The sequence below is a fragment of the Canis lupus genome, chromosome 24 (genome assembly GCF_003254725.2).
Source record: "Canis lupus dingo isolate Sandy chromosome 24, ASM325472v2, whole genome shotgun sequence".
Lineage (NCBI taxonomy): Eukaryota > Metazoa > Chordata > Mammalia > Carnivora > Canidae > Canis > Canis lupus.
The window spans coordinates 1,619,413-1,630,789 of NC_064266.1; the positions used below are offsets into that span (position 1 = coordinate 1,619,413).

General features: G+C 41.1%; 1 long non-coding RNA gene across 1 annotated transcript in view; it reads left to right on the forward strand.

Moving 5' to 3' along the window:
- Positions 1-10,246, forward strand: part of LOC125753486 (uncharacterized) — a 41,048-nt gene extending 30,802 nt beyond the window's left edge. Inside the window, exons 3-4 of the long non-coding RNA XR_007405451.1 lie at positions 1,440-1,538; positions 9,744-10,246. This is a non-coding gene — a long non-coding RNA (uncharacterized LOC125753486). The remainder of the gene's footprint in view (positions 1-1,439; positions 1,539-9,743) is intronic.
- The last annotated feature ends 1,131 nt before the right edge of the window (positions 10,247-11,377 follow it).

Genomic DNA, 11,377 nt, shown 5'->3' on the forward strand with positions numbered 1-11,377 from the left:
CACCTGATTTCAAACATGGATTATGAGAGAACATGAGGCCTGCCTTCTGAGAGGGTTACCATCTTGGACTCAATTTGCAAATTAACAGGAAAAGTCATGGGTCATCAGTCCAGCCAGCTGGCCCAGGCAAAACAATTCTGGCAATTGGATTGGAGCCAGATTGAACAACCAGATGACCTCACCTCTTTTCCCCTATGTACTTGAAACAAAAGGTGGCTGCCCCCAATGCCACACAGGTTTTTGGATTCTGTGGCTGCCAGAGTCAGAAACACACACTGCTTCAGAGTGGAGAGAATTTGAGTAGCAGAAGCACTTGGCTGGAGGGGAAAAAAATCAATCAATTAATCTGTGGAATCATTCCTCTGACAGAAGGAATACAATGGTACGAGCATCTGTTTCTTTGCCTCTTGCTTCCCAACTGCTGGCTGCAGAGGTGCATGTGAATTGGACAGTTATCACAATAGTCCATGTGGCACTGAGGAATATTTTGTAGTGTTAAAAAAAAGTTTAAATCTAGACATTTAAAGTTATACATACAAAAAAGCCATTAGGTGATCATCATATTGGATGCTGGAATTGTGACTAGTTGTATTTTATTAAAAAGTATATTCAAAAGATTTGGCTACATTTTTATAAAATTAAATTTTAAATGTCAGCTTTATTCAAACAATTTGAAAGATTGTGGAGGGCAAATCTATGATAATGGTGCTGACATGGTTGGTAAAGTAAAAGATGTAAGGCCACAAATTTGGCTGAAAACCAGAAGAGTTCCCTGTGCCATGCGTGGCACATGTTTTGAATTTGTTACTTTGAGACATGGTCTCAGCTGGGCCAATAGCAATGACATTCTTTGGAATGATTCAAAATTGTATATGACATTTTCTGGACTTGCCCCAAAATAGAACATCTTGGTGAAACACTATCAATTTTGACTTTATGACTCTTCTTGGTTACACAAGGAGTATGCTGACTGAACACAGATAAAGAAATCAGATTTAATTTAGACAAGTCACAAAATGCATCAGAAAAGCTAAGTGAAAAGCAGAAGATGCCCAAATAAAGAGTGAAGCATGGTCTTTGGAAGAAAATGACATTAATTTTGAATTTCCACTATCCAGAATTTTTTGGTATGAACCGTGGTTACTATTAATGTTAGTAATAGCTTACAAAAACAGATCCAAGTTTGGCTAGTTTACTTTAAAAGGATTTTTTTTTAAATTTTAGATAAAAATCAAAGTGCATGTGAACTATGCAGCAAAGTAACCTTCTAGAAAAAAAAATAAAAATTAAAATAAGGAAACAAAATATTTGCAATCATGAGGAGAAGATTCAACTAAAAAATTTCAAAATAGTTTTCTACAGAGAGTTTTTGATGGACAGTCTAGTGCAGCTTAAAGATAGATTCCAATAAGTTGAACTTTTTTTTTTGTTTTCTTTAGAATATCCTGGCACTGAAAAATTTGTCAGAAGAATCTGAAAACCATATACCTTCCCTGCATGGATCTAGATACTGTGCTAAAAGAAGTGAGCATTTTGCTGTAAGTGATAGCAATCCAAATGGTAACATTAACATATTTTAACAATGACAATAGCATCTCATGCATGACAACATTATAATATTTGAACATGACACACCAATTTCACTCTTCATTCCCCATCCAAATATCACTTCTTAATTAAATTCAACCATCTTTGATATTTTCTTTCTGTCACATAAAAACCATAGTTCATGCATATTTTTCTATTTTATCATTATGAAGGTTGATTTGTCAATGTGGAAGAATACAAATTTTATTTTATAGCTGGTGAGCTTGATTTGTAACTTCCAAACACTGCGTCCATGGGCTGTGAGCTCCCATGTGCCCTCCCTCCCTCTTGGCCCCATATGTCTTAGGGACAGGCCTAGTGAACATCCAAGTAAACAGAATGCAATTCTTATAAACAGGGACTTTAATTCTTCAAGTTGGAAATGTAAGAAATAGCAAAGTGACTCTCTAGAAGGATCCAAGTAGATAAAAGACCAACTGCTAAACCCATTTAAAAATATCATTGGAGATGAAATAGGAATATTCTTGGATTAACACACATTAGTCTTAGAAACATCCTGCTTAGCTGGCTCTGAACCAGTCCCTAAATTCCCAGTTGTGGCTGCCCTGCAACTATCCCCAGCTTCCCCAGGCTGCCATTGGTGGCATCCCTCCCACCACAGTTTTTCCAGTTTCTTCCATGCTTCTCCTTCTCTCCTCCTTCTCCTGCCAAAATGAGCTCACTTCTCCCCAATTTCCCCAGCCCCCTAGTCCCCCAGCCCCTCTGAATTTCCAAGTGTAGTTTACTCCTCAATGGTGACATGGATCTGTTCTATGTATTTACCTAGTCAGATAATCTTCCCTGCCCCCATGTCTATTTGAGCTATGTCTATTCTTTCAAGAGTCTTTTAACATGGAGGGATAATGACCAAAGGGAATTTCAGGAGTTCCAAGGAGTGGCTCTTAGATCTCCTAAGTCTGGCATAAGCAGTGCTCTAAGACTTAGGCAGTTAACAGAGCCTTGCAGGATTCTGGGCTCCTTACAGTCAAAAAGTGGAGGTAAGATGAGCAGGAGTTCCAAATCAGAGCAAACCTGGCATGCTGGAATTTGGGGTCTGGCAAATATTTGGAGAGCAGGTAGAGAGGACAAGTGAGAGGTGGGTCCTCCAGAAGTTCAAGGTCCTGGTGGTCCAGCCATGCTTATCTGATCTCCCCTTGCTGCCTTTCCCAGAAACCCACTGTCTTGTGCTCAAAAATTTTTGAAATATTCAGATCTAAAACTGGCACCATATGAGATTTAAGGTTGGTTCAAAACTTCAAAACCCATAAAGTTGGACTGAGTTCTGAACCCCGCAAAACTCACATTCCTTCAGAAAGGTCATTTCAGTTAATTGCCAAATACACTGAGCTTACCACAGAGTTCCTGGTAATTGTTTTACATCAAAGATCATGTAGTGTTTGTTTTTTGGAATTACACAGTCCCAATTCATTTCACGCATTCATATTTTACTGCTTATTCACCCCATTCTATAGATGAGAAGATTTCTTTTTTCCTTTATTGCTCCATCCTGGATTTTGGCTCACTCTTATTTTCAGAGGTCATTCTAAACATGAAGGGATGAAGTTATGCAATCCTTACTAATCCTGGCCGTGTACTTCCAACCCATGAACATGGTTCTTATTATCAACCCCAAATCACTGGCGAGCACCAGTGTCACTGGAATAAAAATAACTTGGACTAAGAATGATTATTAAGAAAAACAAAAATCTTTGTTAGTAAGACTGTAGCCAGCAAGTTCATGATTTCCCTTTGTTTCTGGATCAAACAGTCCAGATATCAACATCAGAACATTTTTTGAAATGCTTTGCAGTTGTATAATTTCCTGCAGCTGCCTTGCCTGTTAATGATAATGAATTTAGAACAAATTGCTCTGATATGACCTCTGTATAGTGTCAACTGGTGTTGGTAAATTAACTGAATCTGAAAATACTCCCATCCAAAACACCACCATGTTGTGAGCGTCCATACAAACTGATAAGGGCATATCCCAGGAGCTATGCATCAGTGAAGTTCAAAGGTTTTGGAGCATGATGCTGAGCTGCATTTCCCTTTATTCAGGTTCTGACTTGGGGTATGGAAACAGCCATCCTTGGGGAACACTGTTGTTCAGTAGAAGGGAAATGCATCAAAATCCTGCATGCTCAGAGTAGGTGGTGAACATGTGTTCCAATGTCAAGAATGCATTGTCATTCTCTGGGCACACTCACTAATTGTGAGGCTGGGTTAGTTTTGAAATGGTGACCAGCACACATAGAGATTCTTTCCTCACACAAAAGTTGAGAGAAACTCATTTTGGGGGGAATTAACTCTTTAACTATTGTGTGATCCAGGACAAACATTTTACCAGCATGGGGCAAGAAATGAAAAGGAGCCTTCCAAGTTTACTGGCCATAATATCACTTAGGCATGAAGCTGGAGATGAAAAACAGAGGCTGGTAGGTGAACAGAAAAAGAAACAGAGTCTGAAACTCTGAGGTTTGGGATTCAAAGTCTGGGGAAGTTTGTGAAGGACAGATTTCAGGAGTTAGTGGACAACCTGATGTTCACTGGAACTTGCTACCCAGAAGGGAATCCCCTCATTTCTTATGGGATCTTTGGGACATAGGATAACACTATATCCCTTGTGTTTCCTCTTCTTGAAATTCATCCTTTAGAATTTTGATGGCAAAGATGTGCACATATCTTCACAGTACAACACAGATGTCAAGGAGACTGTTCCATTATCCCAAGCTGAGAATCAATTCCTGTTTAAGTTTATCCAATTTTTTCATTTAAATGCTGCCTGCGTTCCTCCACATGATGAGGCACCCAGACACCTATGGCTGGACCATTCTTCAAGTGAAGGGGGAAAAGAAATCATAACCAGGGCCTCAGTCTGCCCCTCTTGGCCTTCCATTCTGGAATGCCAATTTAACAAAAGCCACAGTGTTAGAAGGTGTTCTGTTTCACACGGCTCTGGGTCATTTCCCAAGCCTCTCACCTTCCAAATAAAAGCAGTTCTTTCCCATTCCCGTTCACTCTCAGATCCAGAAATCTGCTCCCTATTTTCTGGGCAAATTGCCTGCTGAGGATATGTCTGCAAATGTGGTGTTCTCGCTGATATTAAATGAGGGAATTGCAGTGACTTCAATGGGTCTCTGTTGCCAGGAGACCTTTGTGACTTGTAGCCAATAAAATCATATTTGCAATTTCTCTCCTTGTCAGCTGGGCTGCGAGCAGCTTGCAGCATGGCAGCACGGTTGTTAGGAAGTAGCCTCTGAAAATAGAAGACATGAGTACAGATCCAGACTCTGGCACATGTGAGCTGTGTGTGACAAGGGCAGGTCCCCTAAACTCTAGATGCCTGAATTGCCTCATCTGCAAAAGAAGTGTGTGGACAAAGCAGGTGTCATATGTTGTAGGGGCACCCATAGCTTGAGGAAATCCCAAACCTAGACTTTAGGGGAGCTGCCCTTGTCACACATAGCTCACATGTGCCAGAGTCTGGATCTATCTGGCAGCTGATGCTATTGGTGGTTTCCCTGTCCCCTTGCCTTACCCTCCAAAACATGTCCCAGACTTCCAGCCATCTACCAGGACCTATATTCCTTGCATTGCCTAACACTTTCCAGTCATTGGGTAGATAGATCCCCCAGCTCCCTTGCCCCTCGCGTGGGGTAAATCTCAGGGGCAAGTTCTATAGAAGAGCTCCCAGAGTTTCCCAGAGGACTTGAGCTCCAGCTCAGTCATAACCAGTTTCATGATACTCCTTTGACAGGTGGACTTTGTTTTTTGCCTGGGTCACTTCCTTACTCCCCCGCCATATTTCTTCCACAGCCCAGATGAACAACTTACACTGTCACAGCATTTGCTCCTGGAGGATCCCAGACTAAGAAAGATCAGGAGCTCAGCCTGATCTTTTTGGACTCTGCTCCATCTGCAACCTTTGGGTACTAGTGCTTGGTACTGGTGTGAGGGGCCAATCTTCACACCCCACTTGCTCCAGACTGATGTTACCTGCCAGCTACCACCAAAGGCATTCACCACTCAAAGACAGCAGTTCACATTCCCTGGATTGTGCCTGGCCCCTCCAATATATACTTCTATTTCTATTTCAGACTCATGTACTGAATGATTTAAATTAGTAGATAGCTAGTAATTGTTGAGCACTGTTTGTTTTGTGTTGTTTGAAAATCAGAAGATTCATCTAGAATTGAAGAAGTGTTACCTTCCTCAAAGGGCACTGTTCTCTGGTTCACCACAGGCTCCATCACACCCTGCTATCCTACCCCACACCCATCTGTGATTCATGAGAAATCTCTAGAAGCCATTGGGTTTATAATTCCCAAAGTCCTGGCACTGTCCTGTCTACAAACAAAACACCCGGAATAGATGGCACACAGAAGAGAGTGGATCCTTGTTCCCCATGACAGATTGTTCTATTAACTCTTTATAAATGCTCAACAGATTGGAGAACTGCCTACTTCCTTAAACTCAATTGCTACTCAGTACTGAATGCCAAATGAATAAACCTTCATAAAGCAGCACTTTAAATGTGGCATCTCTTGACCAGTATCATTCGGGGATTCCCCCAATACTTTTCCCCAGTGCTTCAAGGACATCAAGTAGGTGGCAAGTTGGCCAGTGCTGCTCAGATTATGGTTGGTGCCTGACCACTGCCAAGATGTTAATTGCCCGCCACTGGTTTACAGCCAGGTAAACAACTGAGAGCAAATACACTTAAAATTTTTTAATGCAATTTGACCTTGTTACAATATCCCAGTGCATTATCAGTGGACTCCATTGAAATGAAAATGAACAGTGAAGATGCTGTGAACTTATGGAGAATACCATGTGCTGAAAGTGGAACCCTAGTTGCATGCAGTATGACCACACATTGATACACATGTTTAAAAAGAAAAAAAAAAAAAAAAAAAAGAAGCCCAAAATGGAGTCATTTGCTGCCCACGGGAGCAAATCAAGACTTATTTACTGTTTCAACCTATACCAGGAACGTGACTTTTCAAAAGTCTTTCTGAAATTTCCTGATCAGCACCAGTGAGGTCATCTGCATGATAAAATCCTGCCATCCCTTCCCCCCCAAAAAAGAAGTCTCCCTTGAAACAATCCCCCCCCCTTTTTTTTGCTAATCACTTTCCTGCCCTACCTCCCAGCCTATAAAAACATTCCACTTTGTACAGCTCCTTGGAGTCTCCCTCTACTTGCTAGATGAGGTGCTGCCCAATTCATGAATTGCTTAATAAGGCCAATTTGATCTTCAAAAGTACTAAGTTGAATTTTGTTTTTAAACACATGATAGAGGGATTCCTGGGTGGCGCAGTGGTTTAGCACCTGCCTTTGGCCCAGGGCACGATCTTGGAGACCAGGGATGGAGTCCCACGTCGGACTCCCTGCATGGAGCCTGCTTCTCCCTCTGCCTGTGTCTCTGCCTCTGTGTGTGTGTGTGTGTGTGTGTGTGTGTGTGTGTGTCTATCATGAATAAATAAATAAAACTTAAAAAAAATAAACACATGATAAATTAGAAAGTTTTAAAAACTGGTTCCTCACCACTTTAAGAAGCACTGGATTAGTAAAGTCTCAACAATCAGTGATGAGTGATTAAACATTAAATCTGAACATAAGCACATAAAGGCATAAACACAACAAACAATTTTAGGTACATCTACACTATAATGGTGGTATGACTGTGATAAAGCCTGCCTTTGAAAATAATTTTATTCCATTTTTTTAAAACTTTGTTTGTTTCTGTAATCTCTACCCCCAACATGGGGCTTGAATTCATGACCCTGAGATCAAGAGTCGCATGCTCTTCAGAACAAGGCAGCCAGGTGCCCCTCATTCCATTTTTAGGCCACCAGAATCCCAAACAACCTTCCACATAGAGCTCTTCAGAGGGACACACTTCTGCATACTCATGTGTCATCGTACATGAAGAACTCACCTGGAGAATTATGAAGTTCATCTTGTCTTTAAGCAGTGAATCCCTCCCATGTTTTCTAAGTGGGATTAAGGGAGTTGGCCTCTTTTATCGCCAGAAAACAATTGCATGATTTTTCATTGCCTTTGTTAATGGTTTATGCATTCTGACACCACTTCTCATTCTACATGGCTCATAGTATATCAGAGCAAGGCCTTCTGGTTAATGAGGTGGAGTAGTCTGAGCCACAAGACAGACTTCCTGGCATCCCCTACACTGTTCCTATGTGGAGAAATCCCAGATGATGGCCACAACACAGTGGTAGCTAATGATGAGACAAAATAGTTTCTAAAGACCTGAGATATAAGAGAAGCCATTTTAGATCTCTTTCAAAGTCAGTATGACTATACAGAAACTTTGTTTAAACCAAAAGCCTGATTTGTGAACCGCCATGTGTGCATTGTACACCTGCTTTGTGAATGAGTAGCCTACAGGAAAACTATCCCATCCTTAAGATATTTATCAATACATCTACTCCCTGCATTCCTTGACTTTAAAACTTATGATTCCTGCCTATATGCTAATCTATAATCTTTTGAGCTTTTACAAGATGTAAAAAAATATATGACCCTTTAAAACTGTTCATTCTCCAGAGTGCTGCCTTTCCTGTGAAGAGTGTGTTTCCTGGGCAGCTGTCCTCGCTTGGGCCCTCACTTGGGCTCCAATAAAACTTTCTTACTTTTAGAGATTCTAAAAGGTTTGTTCATTTTGTGCCAACACCACAACTTGCCAAAGTGACAACTGCATTTGTGCTTCTAATGTCTCATCTTCTTATTCACTCAAATAAATAACAGACAAATGCTTCTGACAATCCTTACAGAAAACAAATGTACTGCATATATAAAGATGGAAGCAAACATTCCCACCCTCAGCAATAGAATGGGCCAATTGCATTGGTCCTCCAGGAGCAGTGTTTATAACCACCTACCCACTCAGGCTTCCCCAGTTGTTGTGAACAAGGACACACTTCCACAAGCAGGGGCAGGGATATTGTTGCTGGTCACTAGGACTTTTACTCTGTCATTACATGAGTCCATGGGATTCTATGACCTTGACCTCGGTAGCAGAATTGCCAGGTTAATAGGGCCAACTGATCCAGACTGAGTATACCAGGTGTGGGAAAACATGCTAACCTTTAAAAGTCAGCTACCTCTATGGGTAGAGGAGAGAAATGGGGTCAGTGCTCCTCTCATGAAAAACCTAGGAGGCCAGAGCTTTGGAATTTTAAAAACATCAGTTACAATTTTGAATTCATAGTAAATGCAACAATATTAACTGCATGTTGACATCTCAATATGAAGTAAATATATAGATGAATTATAAATATTGCATGTTCTAGAAATAATGCATACTAATTTTTTAGCCAAGAGACCACTTACCCTTGTAGTTACAGTGACACACACACTAAAAAATGCAGAGGCAACCACAGTCAGCATGATTATATTTGATGACTATAATAGTTGGTTACAAAGAGGTGAACATTTTTTATCCTTGCAAATTGATACACTGACATATTTGGAAAGTTTTTGTGAACAAGTTACTTTCATTTCCAAGAAATACATTCCCCCAAATTTTATAGGAAAAGCATTAAGAGAGTTTCATGACTTGTACCAGCAAGAACAAAACATAGGATTTTGTCTTCATGTAATAAGTTTGTAAAATTGTTTACATTGAAACCACGGCACTCTGATTAAGTGGCATTTATTTGGTAATTGCTCTTTTAGTATAATTTTAACACATATTTATGTCTGCTTCAATTGTGATTAATTTGAAATGACACATTCTTAAATAGCATAAAAGCATGTTGATTGATTTCATCACATCAGTTTGGTGGTAGACAATGTGCTACTTCCCCCTGGGTAAAAGGACACATAAATACCAATACCCTATTAATCCCCCATAAATCCATAAGGCTCAACTGCTTTAGGTTAGCCTTAATCTCATTTGTCAAATTTATGTCAGTTTGTGGTACTAGAAGTTTTTTATTTTCATTTGTTTTGCAACACAGAAGTTAACTAAGAAGGACCTAAGAGGTTGGCTTGTTGGTTTTTTTCCACCTGTTGTCTTATTATTTATCATTAGTTTAGCTTCTTGCTTTCCTCTTCTAAAGGGTACAGGAAAGCTAGAAACAGCCTCTGATGGTTGGTCTGATCTTTTAATGTCACCCCTTTGTCTCTAGGTGCTGCTCACAAGCTTTCAAATACCAGGATGCTGGAAATGCTATTGGTTGAACAATGCATCTGGCCTTAGCCTCACAGCGGTCGTCCATAGCACGATCCTTTCAAACAGACATATTTTCTCCTGCCTCTTCTCCATCCCAAGGATGACGCAACATCATCAAGGGTGAAGAGAAACTCCATCCAAGCTCGCACACTCACCTACTCAAACACTGCTGCAATTGTGGCTTTGGAAAGCCAACCACGATGTCTGAAGATGATATGAACTCATGCAGGCAAACGGGTGTCTCACAGATGCACTGACCTAAGGAGAAAGCAATTAAGAAAGCATCAGAAGGAGGGACTTGCAGTCTTCAAAGAGGAAATATCAATGCAGGACTGAACATTGCAGCTGCAGAGAGCCTGGTGCACTGATAATGGAGAGCAGCATGGAGGAGACTAGAGCATACTGATCTTGACATTCAAAAAACATCAAGAAATCTAAACTACAAATAAAACAAAGAAGATTCCAATAAATCAAGGAATATAGTATCTGTAAATGTCATTTCTGTTCTGAGCCCAATATCCAGGATGGAGGTCATTTCTGGCCATCCATCCATTTCTCTACCTATTCCATTTTATTTGAAACACTTGAATTTTTATAAAGCACCTACTATGTGCCAGGTAATGACAAGGTTTCACTCAGTGAGTGTGTATTGAGCACTTATTATGTGCCAAGCATTTTAATAGTCTCTGGAATATAAAGCTAAATGTGGTTCTTGCTCCCTCTGAGGATAGCGTAAAAGCTGTAGCACATCTAATGAAACCAACTTGCTGTACCCAAGATTGCGAATCTGAGAAACCACCAAGAAGCCAACACCGATGCAAGCACACGAAGGTTTATTAACAATCTTGAGCTTGGGTCCAAGTATACCTGACACAACGGAGCAGAGACTTGGACCCCGAGGTAGGTTCCAGCTGGGTTTTTATGGGCTGGTCTAGGGGATTTCCAGAAGGGGTGGAGGAATTTCTTAAGCTCTGTTCTCATTCTGATATGGGGCTTCCTGCCATAGGCATTAAGCTCTTATTCACAGGGGCCTGAGATGGCTGTACTTGTGTTAACGCTGACCTTGAGGTGGAATGGCCTTACTTTTCTCGGCCTCCACATTTCCCCCTCTCAGAGGAACCTAAGGAAGGACCCAATCATGGGTCCAGGTTGCTCTCAGAGTGAGCCAGGGGGAATGATTAAACCAGGATTCGAACCAACCTTGTTGCTGTTCTCATTCCTGTTTACGTCCCAGTGAAGAAGCAATATTCCTCGTTTAAGGCAGCACATAACCCCCCTTGTTGTAAGAAGACTAAGTCTAATCCCCTTCTGTTTTGAAGGACAACCTCAGACTAGGGAGTCTTGGAGGTGGGAAATAAGTGAGGACGGCGCAGTCTTAGCTTTAGGGGATTGTCCTTGTCTGGTCGGCCTTTCCATTCTGGAACAAATCCTTGAGAACGGCATGGCCAGACGTGGGTGTAGTGGACTCAGGGAGTAATCCCGTCCACCTTGAGAGCGGTGGGAGTGGTCAGGATCACGATGTAAGTTCCCTTCCAGCGAGGTTGAAGTATCTGGTGTTGGTATCTCTGCACGTACACCCAGTCACCTGGC